At 38.3% G+C, this 18,676-nt stretch overlaps 1 protein-coding gene and 1 long non-coding RNA gene across 2 annotated transcripts in view; one reads left to right on the top strand and one right to left on the bottom strand.

The window, feature by feature from the left end:
- SYN2 (synapsin II) overlaps positions 1 to 18,676 on the bottom strand; it is a 203,153-nt gene that overhangs the window by 115,414 nt on the left and 69,063 nt on the right. The window lies entirely within an intron of this gene.
- LOC144291163 (uncharacterized) lies at positions 1,341 to 17,425 on the top strand. The gene is made up of 3 exons (XR_013358504.1): positions 1,341 to 1,487; positions 16,150 to 16,167; positions 16,864 to 17,425. It is a non-coding gene; the product is annotated as an uncharacterized LOC144291163 (long non-coding RNA).

Raw genomic sequence — 18,676 nt, forward strand, 5'->3', positions numbered from 1 at the left:
CACCAAATTAATTACAGAATAAAAGCTCTGTGGCAAATTAAAAGACCTGGCTTCAAGTCCTTGCTCTTCTGCTTATATTGAAAGTGATCTCAAATAAGTCACCTTCCCTGTCCTGTCACCTTCTGTTATTTTTTTTCAAGCTTTTTAAAAATTCCAGTTAGTTAACATAGAGTGTAATATTAGTTTCAGGTTATAATTTAGTGACTCATCACCTAAGATACAACACCCAGTACTCGGGATCCCTGGGTGGCGCAGCGGTTTAGCGCCTGCCTTTGGCCCAAGGCGCGATCCTGGAGACCTGGGATCGAATCCCACATCGGGCTCCTGGTGCATGGAGCCTGCTTCTCCCTCTGCCTATGTCTCTGCCTCTCTCTCTCTGTGTGTGACTATCATAAATTAAAAAAAAAAACAAAAAAACCCAGTACTCTCCAAACGCATGCCCTCCTTAATACCCACTTAACCCATCTCCCCCACTTCCCCTCCAGCAACCTTCAGTTTGTTCTCTGTAATTAGTCTGTTTTCTGATTTGCCTCTGTTTTGTTTTTTTCCCCCATGTTCATGTTTTGTTTCTTAAATTCCACATGCGTGTAATTATATGGTATTTGTTTTTCTCTGACTGATGTATTTCACTTAGTATAATACTCTCTAGCTCCATCCATGTCATTTGCAAATGGCAAGACTTCATTCTTTTTGATGGTTCAGTAATATTCTATTGTCTGCATATGCTACCACTTCTTTACCCATTCACTTGTGGATGGACATTTGGGCTCTTTCCATAATTTGGCTATTGTTGATAATACTGCTATAAACATCAGGGTGCATGTGTCCTTCTACATCAGTATAAATTGCCATTGCTGGATCATAGGGTAGTTCTATTTTTAACTTTTTGAGGAACCTCCATACTGTTCTCCAGAGTGACTGTACTAGTTTGCATTTCCATCAACAAAGTAAGAGGGTTCCTCATTTCCCACACCTTTTCCAACATCCCTTGTTTCTTGCATTGTTAATTTTAGCCATTCTGACAGGTATCGGATCCTGGTATCTCACGGTTTTAGGTGAAATAATAAATGGAATTGATTCCTTGATTTCTCTTTCTTCTTCTGCACTAATGGTGTATAGAAATGCAACAGATTCCTATACATTAATTTTGTACCCAGTAAGTTTACTGAATTCATGTATCAGTTCAAACAATTTTTTGGGTGGAGTCTTTTGGGTTTTCTATATGGAGTATCATGTTGTCTGTAAATAATGAAAGTTTGGCTTCTTCCTCACCAATTTCGTTGCCTTTTATTTTTCTTTGTATTGTCTGATTGCTGAGGCTAGGACTTCCAGGACTATGTTAAATGAGAGTGGTGCAAGTGGACATCCTTCACCTTCCCTTATTTTAAAGTAAGGATGATTATCACTTGAGCTGTGAAGATCAAATGGACCTTGAATTTGAAAGCTTTTTGAAAGGAATAAAGTGCTTCCTCAACAAGAAGAAAAAAGTAAGGAAAAGAAAGTTTATTAAGTATTTAGTATATGCCAAGTGTTATGTTGGGCATTTATCCATATATTATCTTACTTTATTTTCATAACAACACTAAAAGAATACAGGGATTATTTCTGAATAAAGTCATGGAAGTTTAAGAGAAGTTAAATATCTTGCTAAGGTCTCATAACTCATAAACAGAACTCAACTTCTTTGGCATTTTTGGCTTTTTGCACAGATATAGACACATAAATAGAAAGATATTTTTTTTTATTCCAAAGCCCAGTCCTTTTCCTATTACATCATGCTGCTTCTCAAAAAGACTATAACAATCACACCTCTCCTCTCGATAGTTGGGGTAATAAAATTTTCCCATACAGGTCAAAGCAAACAGTTTTGGTAACGTTAACATTAAAAACTATCATTTTAGCTATAATGTCAAAATATTTCTGAGAAAAGATTAGGGCAAGGTTGTCATATTTTACTACTGCGCAATGCTCCTTAAATTGGAATAATGATATTTCCACAGAATATGCATAGAGACTCTTCCTGTAATATCAATTTCATGCACTGATTTTTTTTTTTAGAAAAGGGGGGTGTTTTTAAAAATTCTACGTTTTCTGAATATATACGCGCAATAAGTTCAACATAAAAATGTAAATAAACTTAACTCAAAGTCCTCTTCTATCTCTCCACTGAACATAAACTACTATAAACAGTTTAGTGTTTATCATTATTCCAGACTTAGGCCTCCTGTTTACTGAGATTATGAGAGGAAGAGACAAAGGAAATAGTTTTGAATATTCTTTTCCTAAAGATAATTTAAAACTCAATGTTGATAGTAAAACAAAAATATGTTACAGAAAGGAATTTTTTAAATTTACATGAGATTGTCTCACTATAACATTTTAAATTTATCTATTACCCAACTTGAAGCAGACTGTTTAATGTTGTACTATTCCCTTCTTCCACAAGAACCTGGTGTTTGCCTTTCTCTGTCAATAGGGATATCTATGGAAGTTAGAAAAGCACTACCTAATCAGTATTTCAGTGGCACAATCAGGATAAAACACCACAACTTCAATTAGGCCAAGGTACAATAAGAAGTAATGCTTCATTATCAGGCTCCCAGCCAGGAACATCATGCTATCCCTGCTGTCATCTCAGATGACTTTCCATTCAGTGGCTTCTAGCTCGATTCCCTTACTTGTGAGTTGCCAAGTCTCGGTTACTTGAAAGTTAGTCCAACTCTCTTATTTTACAGCTAAATTCTCATGCACAGAGAAGTTAACTCACTAGCTCAAGGTCTTAATGGTAAGGAAGTGGCAGAGCCAGGACTTTAACTTGAGTCTTCAGACTCTCTATGTAGTATTCTTTTAACTCTATTGTGTCATCTCTCTTTTTGGACATTGTAATTTCAGGTGTAGAATATAGTGATTCAGCATTTAATACAATGTCATGACTATACTCTTTATGCTGTACATTATATCCCCATGACTTATTATTTGCTCTCTGTATCTATGAGTCTGGGTTTTGTTTTGTTTACTTTGTTTTACAGATTTCATACATAAGTGAAATCATATGGTATTTGTCTCTCTTTGGCTGCCTTACTCCACATAATACTCTCAATGTCCATCCACATTGATGCAAAAGGCAAGATTTCATCTTTAATGGCTAGATAGTATTCCATTATATATAACATATCACAACTTACTCATCCATCGACAGATACTTTGGTTGTTTCCATATCTTGGCTATTGTAAATAATGTTTCAATGAATATATGGATGCATGTATCTTTCCAATTTAATGTTTTCACTTTCTTCAGATAGGTACCCAGTACTGAAACTGTTAGATCATCATAGTTTTATTTTTAATTTTTTAAAAGATTTTTATTTATTTACTTATTCATGAGGGGGGGAGCAGAGGGAGAAGCAGGCTCTGTGCAGGAAGCCTGACGTGGGACTGGATCCCAGGTCCCCAGGATCCCACCCCGGGCTGAAGGCGGCACTAAACTGCTGAGCCACCGGGGTTGCCCTATTTTTAATTTTTTTTTTAAACCTCCATATTGCTTTCCATAGTAGGTGCACCAACTTACATTCCCACCAATAGTGCACAAGGGTTCTTTTTTCCACATCTTTGCCAACACTTCCTATTTCTTATCTTTTTTATAATAGCCATTCTGACAGGTATAAGGTGATATCTCAGTATAGTTTTGATTTGTATTTCCATGATGATACTCAACAGTGATGCTGAGTATCTTTTCACATGCCCTTTGGCCATCTGTATATCTTCTTTGGAAATATGTCTATTTAGATCCTCTGCCCATTTTCTAATTTGATTGTTTGCTTTTATTTATTTTTTTTGTTTTGCTATTGAATTATATGAGTTCTTTATATATTTTGGATATTAATACCTTATTGATATATAACTTACAAATATTTTCTCCCATTTGGTAGGTTGCCTTTTCATTTCATTGTTGGTTTCTTTCACTGTGCAGAAGCTTTCTAGTTTGATGTAGTCCTAATAATTTATTTTTGCCCTTTTTCCCCACCTCTGGAGTCAGATCCAAACAACAACATCCCTAAGACCAATGTCAAGGTGTTTACAACCTGTTTTCTTCTAGGAGTTTTATGGTTTCAGGTCTTAGAAGCAAGTCTTTAATCCATTTGTGTTGATTTTTGTATATAGGGTAAGATAGTGGCCCAGTCTCATTCTTTTGCAGTTAGTGGTCCAGTTTTTTAAAACACCATTTATTGAAGACACCAATGGACAAAAACACATTCTGTTCTCATGGATGGAAGGATTAATATTGTTAAAATGTCCATACCATCCAAAGCAATCTATAGATTCAATGCAATCTGTATCAAAAAATTTTTTTGAAGATTTATTTATTCAGAGAGAGCGAGAGAGAGGCAGAGACACAGGCAGAGGGAGAAGCAGGCTCCATGCAGGAAGCCCGACGTGGGACTTGATCCGGGATCTCCAGGATCACACGCGGGGCTGCAGGAGGCGCTAAACCGCTGCGCCACTGGGGCTGCCCTGTATCAAAATCCTAATGACATTTCTCACAGAACTAGAACAAAAAAATTTTTAAATTTGTATAGAACCACAAAGACCCCAAATAGCCAAAATAACTTTAAGAAAACAAAGTCAGAGGCATCACACTCCCTAATTTCAGAAGGTACTACAAAGTTATAGTAATCAAATCAGTATAGTTTTGGCATAGAAACAGACACATAAATCAATGGAACAGAACTGAGAGCCCAGGTAAACCCATGTATATATGGTCAATTAACTTCTGACAAAAGAGGCAAGAATATACAATAGGGTAAGGGCCTTCCCTTCAATAAATGGAAATGCAAACGTTGAACCATCTTTGCATCCCTGGAATACATTCCACTTGATCATGGTTTATGATCATTTAATGTATTGGTGAATTCAGCTTGCTAACATTTTCTTGAGGATTTCTGCATCTATGTTCACCAGGGATATTGACCTATAAATTTTTTTTAGGACATGATGTCCAGAACAATGATTCTGGACATTTGTTTGTTGGGAGGCTTTTGATAACTGATTTAATTTCTTTGCTAGTAATCAGTCTACCCAGATGTTCTATTTCTTCATGATTCAGTCCTGAAAGATTGTATGTTTTTAGGAATTTTTTTAGGCTGTCCAATTTGTTGGTGTATAATTTGTTCATGGCTATTTCTTATGATCCTTTGTATTTTTGTTTGTTTTTAAAGATTTTATTTACTTATTCATGAGAGACACAGAGAGAGAGAGAGAGAGGCAGAGACACAGGCAGAGGGAGAAGCAGACTCCATGCAGGGAGCCTGATGTGGGACTTGATCCTGAAACTCCAGGATCACGCCCTGGGCTGAAGGCAGTGCTAAACCACTGGGCCTGCCCAATCCTTTATATTTTTGCAATATCAGTTTTAATTTCTCATTCATTTCTGATTTCACTTATTTGAGCCTTCTCTTTTTTGTGGTGAGTCTAGCTAAAGGTTTGTTAACTTATAATAATGTTTTTCAAGAATCACCTCTTAGTTTCATTAATTTTTTTCTATTCTCTTATTAGTCTCTATTTCACTTATTTCCACTCTGATCTTTATTTCTGTTCTTTCACTTGTTCTTTTTCTAGTTTCTTAGGTGTAAAGTTAAGTAGTTTGAGATTTCTTTTATTTCTTGCAGTAGGCCAATTTTGCTATACACTCCTTAGAACTGTATACTTCCTCCCATAAATTTTAGTGTATTTCATGTCTCTAATATTTTATTTCTCTTTTGATTTCTTCTATGACTTAGTAGTTCAGTAACATTTAATTTCCATGAATTTGTAGTTTCTCTGTTTTTTTTATTATTATTTACTTCTGGTTTCATATCATTGTGGTTAGAAAAGATGCTTCATATGAATTCAATCTTCTTAAATTTATTGAAACTTCTTTTGTGGCTGAACATGTGATCTACCTAGAGAATATTACATGTGCACTTGAGAAGAATGTGTATTCTGCTGCTTTTGGATGGGACACTTATCTATTATGTCCATCTGGTCTAATATTTCCTTATTAATTTTCTGTATGGATGACCTATTCATTAATGGAAGTGGGGTTTAGAAATCCCCTACTATTATTGCATTGCTGTCAATTTCTCTTTAGGTCTGTTAATATTTGCTACAGACTTCAGTGCTCCTATGTTATATGTGCATATATTTATAAACGTTATATCATCTTGCTGGATTGACCCCTTTACATTATGCAGTGCTCCTTTTTGTCTTTTATTATAGTCTTTGTTTTAAAGTCTATTTTGCCAGGGTACCTGGGTGGCTCAGTCAGTTAAGAATCTGCCTTGGGCTCAGGTCATGGTCCCAGGATCCTGTGACTGAGTCCTGCATCAGGTTTCCTGCTCAGTGGGTCAGTGAGTCTGCTTCTCCCTTCACTTCTTCCCTTCCCTCCTGCTCATGCTCTCTCTCTCTCTCAAATAAATAAAATCTTTTTAAAAATTCTATTTTGTCCGAGTATAGCTACACTAGCTTTCTTTTCATTTCCATTAGTGTGAAATATCTTTTTCTATTTCTTCACTTTCATTCTGTGTGTCCTTACTTCTAAAGTCTCTTAAAGGCAGTATACAGGTATGTCTTTTTTTAATCCATTCAGCTGCTGTTTTTGAATGGAGAATTTAGACCATTTACGTCTAAAGTAATTAGCTTTTAAAATATTTTATTTATTTGAGAGAGAGAACCAGAGAGAGCATGAGTGGGAAAGTAGGGGCAGAGGGAGAAGGAGACTCTCTCCTGAGCAGGGAGCCCAACAAGGGGCTCAATCCCAGGACCCTGGGATCATGATCTGAGCTGAAGGCAGATGCTTAACCAACTGACCCACCCAGGAGTCCCCAAAATAATTATTGATAGGTGTGTACTTATTGCCATTTTTTTAAAAAAGATTTATTCATTGAAGAGAGAAAGAAAGTGTGTGAGTGGGGAAAAGGGCAGAGGCAGAAAGAGAATTGCAAGTAGACTCCCCACTGAGCACCAAGTGTGGAGCCTGATATAGGGCTTAATCTCATGGCCCATGAGATCATGACCTGAGCCAAAATCAAAGTCAGACACTTACCCAACTAAGCCACCCAGGTGCCCCTAATTACAGCTGTTTCGTTAATTGTTTTCTGGCTATTTTCATAGTCCTCTCTGTTCTTTCTTCTCTTTCTCTCTTCCTTTGTCATTTGATGACTCCTCAATGCTATGTTTAGATTCCTTTCTCATTTTCTTTTGTTTATTTACCATAAGTTTTTGCTTTTTGGTTACTCTGAGGTTCACATGTATCATCATATGTATATAACAGTCTATTTTAAGTTGATACCAACTTAAATCTAAACACATTTCAAAACTCCAAATTTTTACTTCCCCCCAACATTTTGTTTTTGATGTCACTTTTTGTATCTTCTTATTTTATGTATTCCTTCACTAATTATCATAGTTTTAGTTCATTTTACTACTTTTGCTTTTTAAACTTCTTAGTAGCTTTAGGGGTGATTAATCCACTACCTTTACAATATATTTACATTTTCCAGTGAGATATTTACTTTTGGGTATTTCTTGTTATTAATTAGTGCCATCTCTTTTCAGCATAAGTAAGTTCCTTTACTATTTCTTATAAGGCCAGTGTATGTATGTATGTATCTGTGTATTTATTTTACATTTTAAAATTTTAAATTCAATTTTTCAACATATAACACTGCTCATCATCTAATATGCTCATCCCATCTAATATGCTCCTGATTGCCTGTCCCCTAGTTACCCCACACCCCACCCACCTCCCCTTCTGCAACCCTTTGTTTCCCAGAGTTAGGAGTCTCTCATGCTTTGTCATCCACTCTAATTTTTCCCACTCAGTTCTCCTCCTTTCCCTTATAATTCCTTTCACAATTTCTTATATTCCACGTATGAGTGAAACCATATAATGTTTGTCCTTTTCCAATTGACTTATTTAACTCAGCATAACACCCTCCAGTTCCATCCACATCGAAAAATGGTGGGTATTCGTCTCTTCTGATAGCTGAGTAATATTCCATTGTATACATATATACCACCTCTTCTTTATCCATTCATCTTTCGATGGACACTGAGGCTCCTTCCACAGTTTGGCTATTGTGGACATTGCTGCTATAAACATTGGGATACAGGTGTCTTGGTGCATTCATCCTTTCTAATGGCTGAGTAATACTCCATTGTGTGTGTGTGTGTATGTATATATATATATATATATATATATACACACACACACCATATCTTCTTTATTCATCTTTCGATGGATATCATGACTCTTTCCACAGTTTGGCTACTGTGGACATTGCTGCTATAAACATTGGGGTGCAGTTGTCCTGTCATTTCACTACATCTGTATCTTTGGAGTAAATCCCCAATAGTGCAATTGCGGGGTTGAAGGGTAGCTCCATTTTTATTCTTGAGGAACCTCCACACTGTTTTCCAGAGTGGCTTTACCAGTTCACATTCACACCAACAGTGTAAGAGGGTTCCCCTTTCTCCACATCCTCTCCAACATCTGTTGTTTCCCTCTTGTTAATTTTCACCATTCTCACTGGTGTGAGGTGGTATCTCATTGTGGTTTTGATTTGTATTTCCCTGATGGCAAGTGTTGCGGAGTATTTTCTCATGTGCTTTTTGGCCATGTGTAGGTCTTCTTTGGGGAAATTTGTTCTTTTGCCATTTCATGATTGTATTGTTTGTTTCTTGGGTGTTGAGTTTAATAAGTTCTTTATAGATCTTGGATACTAGCCCTTTATCTGATATGTCATTTGCAAACATCTTCTCCCATTCTGTAGGTTGTCTTTTAGTTTTGTTGACTGTTTCTTTGGCTGTGCAGAAAGAAGCTTTTTACCTTAAGTCCCAATAGTTCATTTTTGCTTTTGTTTCCACCTTGCCTTCATAGATGTATCTTGCAAGAAGTTGCTGTGGCCAAGTTCAAAAAGGGTGTTGCCTGTGTTCTCCTCTAGGATTTTGATGGATTCTTGTCTCACATTTAGATCTTTCAACCATTTTGAGTTTATCTTTGTTATGGGGTAAGAGAATGGTCCAGTTTCATTCTTCTACAGGTGGCTGTCCAATTTTCCCAACACCATTTATTGAAGAGACTGTCTTTTTTTCATTGGCTATTCTTTCCTGTTTTGTCGAAGATGAGTTGACCATGGAGTTGAGGGTCCAGTTCTGGCTTCTCTATTCTGTTCCATTGATCTATGTGTCTGTTTTTGTGCCAGCACTATACTGTCTTGATGATCATAGCTTTGTAATTCAGCTTGAAATCCGGCATCGTGATGCCCCTGGCATTGGTTTTCTTTTTCAATATTCCTCTGGCTATTTAGGGTCATAAAGCCAGTTTAGTAGTCATGATCTCTTTTAGCTTTTGCTGGTCTGGAAGACTCTTTATCTCTTCTTTAAATCTGAATGATAATCTTGCCAGGCAGAATATTCTTAGTTGGAAGTTTGGTGTTTTGTTTTGTTTTGTTTTGTTTTCCTTTCAGGACTTTGAATGTCAGGCCTCTCCCTTCTGGTTTGCAAAGTTTCCACTGAGAAATCTGCTGATAGCCTTGTGAGGTTCCCCTTGTATGTATCCATTTGTTTTTCTCTTGTTACTTTTATGATTCTCTTTTTAACTTTTTTTTTGAAGATTTTATTTGAGAAAGACAGAGATAGTGACAGAGATATCAAAAGTGAGCACAAGCAGGGAGAAGAGGGAAAAGCAGGCTCCCTGATGAGCAGGGAGGGAACCCAATGCAGGACTTGATTCCAGGACCCTGGGATCATGACCTGAGCTGAAGGCAGATGCTTAACTGACTGAGCCAGCCAGGCACTCCTCTTTTTAACTTTTGACATTTAATCATAATGTGTTTTGGTGTAGCTCTCTTGGGTTCATCTTTTCCGGAGCTTTTTGGGCTTCCTAGACCTGGATGTCTATTTTCTTCCTTAGATTAGGAACGTTTTCAACCATTATAACTTCAAATAAGTTTTCTGCCCCCTTTTCTTTCTCTTCTCCTGCTAGGACCCTTATAATGCAAATATTAACCCACTTAATGTTGTCCCAGAGGTCCCTTAGCTTATCTTCATTGTTTTAAAATTCTTTAATTTGTGCTGATTTGTCTGGTTGAGTTCCATTACTTTATCTTCCAGCTCATGGATCCATTCTTCTACTTCATCCAGTATGTTGTGGAAACCCTCTAATGTATTTTTCAGTTCAGTTATTGCATTCTTCAGCTGTGGCTTCTGTTTGGTACTTCGTAGTGTTTTCTCTTTGTTGAAGTTTGCAATGTGTTCATCCATTCTCCTGACTTTGGCGAGCATCTTTATGACCATTATTTTGAACTCTTTATCAAGTAAATTACTTATCTCCATATCTTTAAGGTCTGTTTGAAGTTTTTTCTTGTTCCTTTGTTTGGAACATATTTCTCTGTTTCCTCATTTTGCTTGACTCTTGTTTGTTTCTATGTATTAAACGAAACAGCTACCTCTCAGTCTTAAAGGAGTGGCCTTGTATATAGATGATGATCCCTGTTGTTCAACTTTGCCCTATCTCTTGGTTGTTTCTCGAAACTTTTAATTGTCTAAACTGCCTGATTTATCCTTGATATGTACCCACTGTTGAAGGTGTGCCAAGACCTATCAGCAGTATTCCAAGCAGAGGAATTTCATTTAGTACCTAGTTTTAGGCTAATTGGAAGCTAAGAGATCTGGAAGTGTTCCCTGGGCTATGGCAGCAAAATTTGGGGCTCCAAACATATTAGCTCCTTTCTGTGAAGTCTCATAGATCTATAGTGAGGCCAAGTGTATGCAAAAAGATGGTATCTCCCTGAGAGTGCCTCCTTAGCCTCTCAATGTATGGGAAACCTGAAGCCTATTCCTAATTCTAAAGCTCTAAGTCAAGTAAAGAGGCCTTTTTCATAGGAAGATTGGGGTTGTTTCAGTCTGTTGTCTGTGCAGTGCCCTGGGAGTAGTATAGTGCCAAGAACTGTCTTCCTGATTGTTTAACTCCTATGGAATTCTGGAACACCAGCCCTCTTGGCCACCAGGGCCAGGCAGTCAAGCAGTGTCTCCTATGTAGATTGCATAGGCCAGCTGGCTTTAGCAAAGCTGCTATGGATTGTAGTGGGTGGGGCACAAGCTTCAGAAAAGCAGCAAGGCAGGGTAGGAGGGGCATTGTGTGGGGAAGGAATGTCTTGACTGCAGGTGCCTGTAGGCTTCAGCAACCCATGGAGAAAGTGCCCTGTTTACACACACAGACTTTAGACTGCGAGCAGGCAATGCCTGCACTTGCCAGCTCCAGCCAGGGGGAAGGAGAGTGTCACAACTGCCTATGTTCACAGATATTACCTCGGGAGCAGGAGAACTCTAAAACCATTTGTGCTCACCCACTCCAGCTAGGGAGTGGGAGAGTGCTGCAACTGTCTGTGCTCTCCAGCTTCAGCCAGTACTGTGATTGGTCACACTCACAGGTTGTAACAAGTTGGTGGGAGACTGCCACATCCGAGCTCATCCTGCCTGTGCTAACAGGTTATCTGGAGAGTGCAACGATGATATCTGCCAATGCCTCCATCTCTGGGGAGTGTTCCAGCTATCCCCTGCCTCTCTAGTTGATGCTTCTAGATCAGCAAGTCAATCTCTCACACACATAGTCTAGGGACTTTCCAAACTATGGTTTTTCACTGGGTCGCCAGGTGAGTGAGGCCACATGTTAGCCCTTCAAGAGGGGAATCTCACTTTCAATAGCACTTTAGGATCCCCAGACATCTGCTGCCTTGATTTTCCAAGCCAGAGGCTCCAAGGCTCATCTTTTCAGTTCAGTTTCCAGGGGCTGAGGGGCCCAAAGCGGGGCACTGACCCTTCCTTCCTCCAGGAAAAGTGCTTGTGTGGTGAAACCCTCCCTATTGTGGTCCCCAGGCCAGGGGTAGGATTTTGTGTAAGATCTTATCTCTGCCTCTCCTACTCATCTCAATATGACCCTTTTATCTTTTGTTGTGGAAAGCAGTTTTCACATGTTTTTAAGGGGGAAATGATCCATGAGTTCAGTTCTTCCTACTCCACCATCTTGGACCTCTTTTCTGTTTTTCCTCATGGTCATTTAAAAATAACAACACATTTTATGGAAGTGTTGAATCACTATATTGTACACCTGAAACTAATTTTACACTGTATTTTAACTACCTAGAATTTAAATAAATACTTTTAAAAGTAAACTATTGGTAAGAAAAAAATAATAAGTGAAGAAAAAATAAAAATAACACATTTGCAGGAAAATGGCTTAAGCCTTTCTGAAGGCCACAGTCAGAGACTGACTTTATTCATCAGCTCTGGATGTAGATCTCTTAAGAAGCTACTGATTTTTTAATTCACAAGGACCAAGGAACCCATCAAAATTCAGCCAGGATTGCTCTAAAATTAATTATTCCTTCTAGATTCTTATCTGATCCACCATCCTGAAGGAAAGAATCTGATTAACTAATTTGCATATGAATTTAATGATTACATTTTCCAGAGGCATTTGGAGGCTACAACAATGTTGTAAAGGGCTTCCTCAGGAAAACAGAGCAGTCTGAATGACACTAAGACATATAATTAGGAAAAGTAAAAATAGTTAGATGTTATAGGGAAGCAGCTTTCACCTTAACATTATAAAAAATGTTCAAAGTGATCAAATTGATTATCTCAAGGCATACAGATAAGCTCCTGATCAATGAATGGTTTTTTTTTGTTTTTGTTTTTGTTTTTTTTAATTTTTATTTATTTATGATAGTCACAGAGAGAGAGAGAGGCGCAGAGACACAGGCAGAGGGAGAAGCAGGCTCCATGCACCGGGAGCCCGATGTGGGATTCGATCCCGGGTCCCCAGGATCGCACCCTGGGCCAAAGGCAGGCGCCAAACCGCTACGCCACCCAGGGATCCCCCAATGAATGGTTTTAATTCAAACATGGATGACTACGTAATAGGGATGCCAAAATAGATCTCTGAATTACATGAATGGGGAGAAACATGTCTGAACAACAAACTGTCTTAGTATTCTCCTCTTCCCATTTCAACCCATGAAAAACATTATATGGCTTCTAAAGATTTCTTGCTCCCTAGCTTTGGTCATTTTCTAATTGGTAGAGTATTGACATCTTATGGTTGTAAAATTTAGATGTCATAGTAATTCTGATAGGTAGATGGAAAGGTTAGGTCTTTTTTAAACCCAGTGGGCTCCTGCTTCCAGACAGATTAAAATTAGTAGATGACTGGGCTCTGCACCATCTTCAGGAGAGATCACTGGGTAGAAGAGATGATGAAGGGCCAACAGCAGCCCACACATAGGCTCTTTTTGTTCAGGGAGAATCACTACAGTCCACAGAGATATAAATTATAGGGACACAGGAGTTTTAGGAACATTCAAGTACGTTAAGTATTTTCTGAGTGTACTCCTAAACCTGGAAGGTTTCCAAGTCTTAGGGAAAACTGTGGGAGGAAGGAACAAACATTTCCCTTGTCCTTATCTATCCCAAGAGTTTCCCCATTCCTTATTGCCCCAATTCCATCAACCTAAGGGAACTTTAGTCTGAAAAATTCATTAGCACCAACACCAGGAGTGGTGGAACCCTTAATCACAGGCATCTTAGGTGAGAAATGTAGCAGATCTGTCCAAGACATGATTAAGAACAATAGGAATGGTTAGACTGGACAGATTTTTACCTCAATACATACATCAAGAGCTTCTTAATAATCAAAGTAATCTACTGGAGTCTCTCAAGGGGCAGATATATGAGAGGTAGGCAGAGCATTTGAGATCAAACAGTTTAAGTCTGTTATAAACAGATAAGAAGAATGATGGAGACAAGTGAAGAGTGACAGCATAAGTAAGAACTCAGGTCATGGGACGCCTCAGGGGTTGAGTGTCTGCCTTTGGCTCAGGGCATGATCCCAGAGTTCTGGGATTGAGTCCCACATTGGGCTCCCTGCATGGAGCCTGCTTCTCCCTCTGCCTGTGTCTCTGCCTCTCTGTGTGTGTGTCTCATTAATAAATAAAAACAAAATCTACAAAATAACATATTTCATGTGATTTTTTTTAAAAGTCCTAGAATTGGACAGTAGCAATGGATAGATCTCCTCTAAAACTTTTTTTTCTAACTTTTCATACAAGTTTTTTTTTTTTTTCATACAAGTGTTTTTAAAAAGATTTTATCTATTTATTTGAGAGCACGTGCGAGAGCGAGCAAGCACAGGGGGAGGGGCAGAGGGAGAGGAAGAGAGAAAATCTCAATCAGACTCCACACTGAGCATGAAAACTTGGGGCTCAACTTGGGGCTCAATTCCATGATCTGGAGATCATGACCTGAACCAAAATCAAGCGTCAGATGCTTAGTTAAGTCCCAATAGTTCATTTTTGCTTTTGTTTCCCTTGCCTTCATAGATGAGTCTTACAAGAATTTGTTATGGCCAAGTTCAAAAAGGGTATTGCCTGTGTTCTCCTCTAGGATTTTGATGGATTCTTTCTCATATTTAGATCTTTCATCCATTTTATCTTTGTGTACAGTGTAAGAGAATGGTCTAGCTTCATTCTTCTGCACTTGGCTGTCCAATTTTCCCAACATCATTTATTGAATAGGCTGTCCTTTTTCCAGTGGATAGTCTTTCCCACTTTGTCGAATATTAGTTGACCATAGAGTTGAGGGCCCATTTTTGCGTTCTCTATTCCTGTTCCATTGATCTATGTGTCTGTTTTTGTGCCAATACCACAAGATAAAAAGCTTCTGCACAGCAAAAGAAACAGTCAACAAAACTAAAAGACAACCTACAAAATGGGAGAAGATGTTTGCAAATGACATATCAGATAAAGGGCTAGTATCTAAGATCTATAAAGAACTTATTAAACTCAACACCCACGAAACAAACAATCCAATCATGAAATGGGCAAAAGACATGAACAGAAATTTCTCCAAAGAAGACCTACACATGGCTAACAAGCACATGAGAAAATGCTCTGCAACACTTGCCATCAAGGAAATACAAATCAAAACCACAATGAGATACCACCTCACACGAGTGAGAATGGTGAAAACGAACAAGATGGGAAACAACAAATGTTGGATAGGATGTAGAGAAAGGAGATGAATCCTCTTGCACTGCTGGTGGGAATGTGAACTGGTACAGCCACTCTGGAAAACTGTGTGGAGGTTCCTCAAAGAGTTAAAAATAGAGTGACCCTAAGACCCAGCAATTGCACTACTGGGGATTTACCCCAAAGATACAGATGCAGTGAAAGCCAGGACACCTGCACCCCAATGTTTATAGCAGCAATGTCCACAGTAGCCAAACTGTGGAAGGAGCCTCGGTGTCCATTGAAAGATGAATGGATAAAGAATACACACACACACACACACACACACACACACACACACAATGGAATATTACTCAGCTATCAGAAGAGACGAATACCCACCATTTTTCGATGTGGATGGAACTGGAGGGTATTATGCTGAGTGAAGCAAGTCAATCGGAGAAAGACAAACATATATGGTTTCACTCATATGTGGAATATAAAAAACAGTGAACAGGATTATAGGGGAAAGGAGAGAAAATGAGTGGGAAAACTCAACAGAGGGTGACAGAACATGAGAGATTCCTAACTCTGGGAAACAAACAAGGGGTAGTGGAAAGGGAGGTGGGCAGGGGGGTGGGGTTACTGGGTGATGGGCACTGAGAGGGGTACTTGATGGGATGAGCACTGCATATTATATGTTGCCAAATTGAATTCTAATAAAAAAATACAAAAAATATATATATGTATAAAAAAAAGACTCAGATGATTAAGTGAATAAGCCACTCAGGTGTCCCTTTCATACAACTTTCATCCAACTTATTTGTCAATGCCTTTTACTAACAAGGTAATATTTACTTGCTAATGTTAGCCTATTTCACTTTCTGTCTGCACTTTAGAAAGGTCTCCCTAATACCATAAAAAGTCAACATACCAGGCTTGAGAATGCTCTTTTTAGAAGGTCCTGCTTGCAAGGCTGGCTAGTACCTAGGAACTTAGATTTCAGGAGGGTACCACCATTGTCAAAGTTCATAAGAATGGTCACTGTGCCTAAACTATTTATATAAACAATGTGGTTTATGATGACTATCTGCTTTCTTTCTAGGGGTCTGGATGGCATATGGTAAGTAGAGGGTGCCTATGTGACCAACCCCTAGTAAAAACTTTGGGCACTGAGTGTCTAATAAAGCTTCCCTGGTAGACAACATTTCACACTTGTCATAATACTTAATGCTGCAGGAATTAAATACATCCTGTGTGACTCCACCAAGGAGTGCACCTGTTTCCTCCAGATGTCACCACAGGATCTTTTGTCTTAGCTGATTTTGCTTTCTCTGTAACAAATCATACCTGTGAATGACTATAAGCTGAGTTCTGAGAGTACTCCTAGTGAGCAAATCATCCAATCTAGGATCATCTTGGGGACTCTCTGACACAGTGTTTTGACAGATACTGAGTCTTATTCTGTCTTTCTTAGTTTCTGCCCCTTGGCCCTTCAGTTCTACACCTTAGAACAAATGCTAAAATTAATGACAAACTGATAACCATACAAGAACAATGTGAGTTTTAGGAAAGCTCACTAGAGGAAATAATACTTGGGCCTTGAAGAAAGGGTGGCATATAGGAAGAGGGGGGGGAAGATTACAAACCAATCCACTTAGGCAAGCAGTTTGAACATAAGTAAAAGCTAGAGATTGGTCTGGGAGGGGACATATATGATGGCAGAAGAGTAGATTAGATGGTTATTGAGAAAAATACTTCTGAGATTCTGATTCTCTATTTTTCTTTTTTTTTTTTTCCATTTTTCAAACACTGTCAGAAATCATCAATCCTTAACAAGGCAGGAAACCACAAATGTTGGAGAGGATGCGGAGAAAAGGGAACCCTCTTACACTATTCGTGGGAATGTGAAATGGTGCAACCATTCTGGAAAACTGTGTGGAGGTTCCTCAAAGAGTTAAAGATAGACTTGCCCTACAACCCAGCAATTGCATTGCTGGGGATTTACTCCAAAGATGCAGATGCAATGAAAAGCCAGGACACCTGCACCCCGATGTTTATAGCAGCAATGTCCACAATAGCCAAACTGTGGAAGGAGCCTCGGTGTCCACTGAAAAATGAATGGATAAAGAAGATGTGGTTTATGTATACAATGGAATATTACTCAGCCATTAGAAATGACAAATACCCACCATTTGCTTCAACGTGGATGGAACTGGAGGATATTATGCTGAGTGAAATAAGTCAATCGGAGAAGGACAAACATTATATGTTCTCATTCATTTGGGGAATATAAATAATAGTGAAAGGGAATATAAGGGAAGGGAGAAGAAATGTGTGGGAAATATCAGAAAGGGAGACAGAACATGAAGACTCCTAACTCTGGGAAATGAACTAGGGGTGGTGGAAGGGGAGGAGGGCGGGGGGTGGGGGTGAATGGGTGATGGGCACTGAGGGGGGCACTTGATGGGATGAGCACTGGGTGTTATTCTGTATGTTGGCAAATTGAACACCAATAAAAAATAAATTTATTATTAAAAAAAAAAAAAGAAATCATCAATCCAATTACAGAACTTTTTCCAACCCCAGAAACATACAGAACATATTCTTTGGATCTACTACAAAGTGCTGATCATGATATAAATTGCCTTCTCAAATGTTCTTTTAGAACATTTGCAATTTGCATTGGTAATAATGGCAACAACTAAAAAGTAAATGAAAGGAAGAAACTAAAGGTCCAAATATCTGAAATGAACAACACAATAATATGCAGTAAGCTAAGGAATGCCAGAAAAAGTAAATCATCTTTCAGCTGCCTTTTTATTGCAGAAACACAAAATACCTAGAAGAATAGCTCACTCCCTCAGAAACTAGCAGAAAGTAATAACACATATTCCATTTTCAAGTAGCTCTTTTTGGGATTTGATATTATGGACATACAACATTGTATTAAAAAAGACAACTTGTGTGCATAAATAAAAGGCAGCTTTTTACTTGCTTATTCAATGAGCTTTTATCAAGTATTTATATGTCAAGCACTACTAGGCTAACAGTGCAGATTAACCTTTGCCTAAACTTTGTTGTTTGCTCTCTAACTTTGTTGTTGCTCTGCTTCTAAAATCCAGATGTAATAAATCCTCTCATCAGTGAAAATACATTGAAATATTTACTTTCTACATACTACTTAACAATTATCTTTCCTCTAAATTATCAGTCTTCAAATTCTTATAGTTGAAGATTTTTCTTTCACCACAATTGAGACAGCAAATACCCTAAAATATTTTACGCAAAATTTAATTGAAATCTGTGGCCAGGATTACTCTTACAGGAGTTTTCCTTAGAGTGAATTCATTTCAGCGGACTCACTGACATGAAGCTCATGGCTTAATCTAACCTACTAAACTAACTAGTTGTAGAGAACAAATTATGGAGGCGACACTGGTAAGATTGTCCCTTGTTTGCAATCCTGCAGTGAGCTGTAAAGTTAATCAGAAATAAAGTCAGAGAGGAAACCATACCTCTTTGCAACACCTCTCCCTTTGTCAAATTCTAATTCATTGGTTAGCAGCTACTTCCCTCAATACCCTTTCTTCCTCTGTCTTAACATCTGTTCAAAACTACACAATTTCCCA

This window comes from Canis aureus, chromosome 19 (assembly GCF_053574225.1).
Source record: "Canis aureus isolate CA01 chromosome 19, VMU_Caureus_v.1.0, whole genome shotgun sequence".
In the NCBI taxonomy this organism is placed as follows: Eukaryota; Metazoa; Chordata; class Mammalia; order Carnivora; family Canidae; genus Canis; species Canis aureus.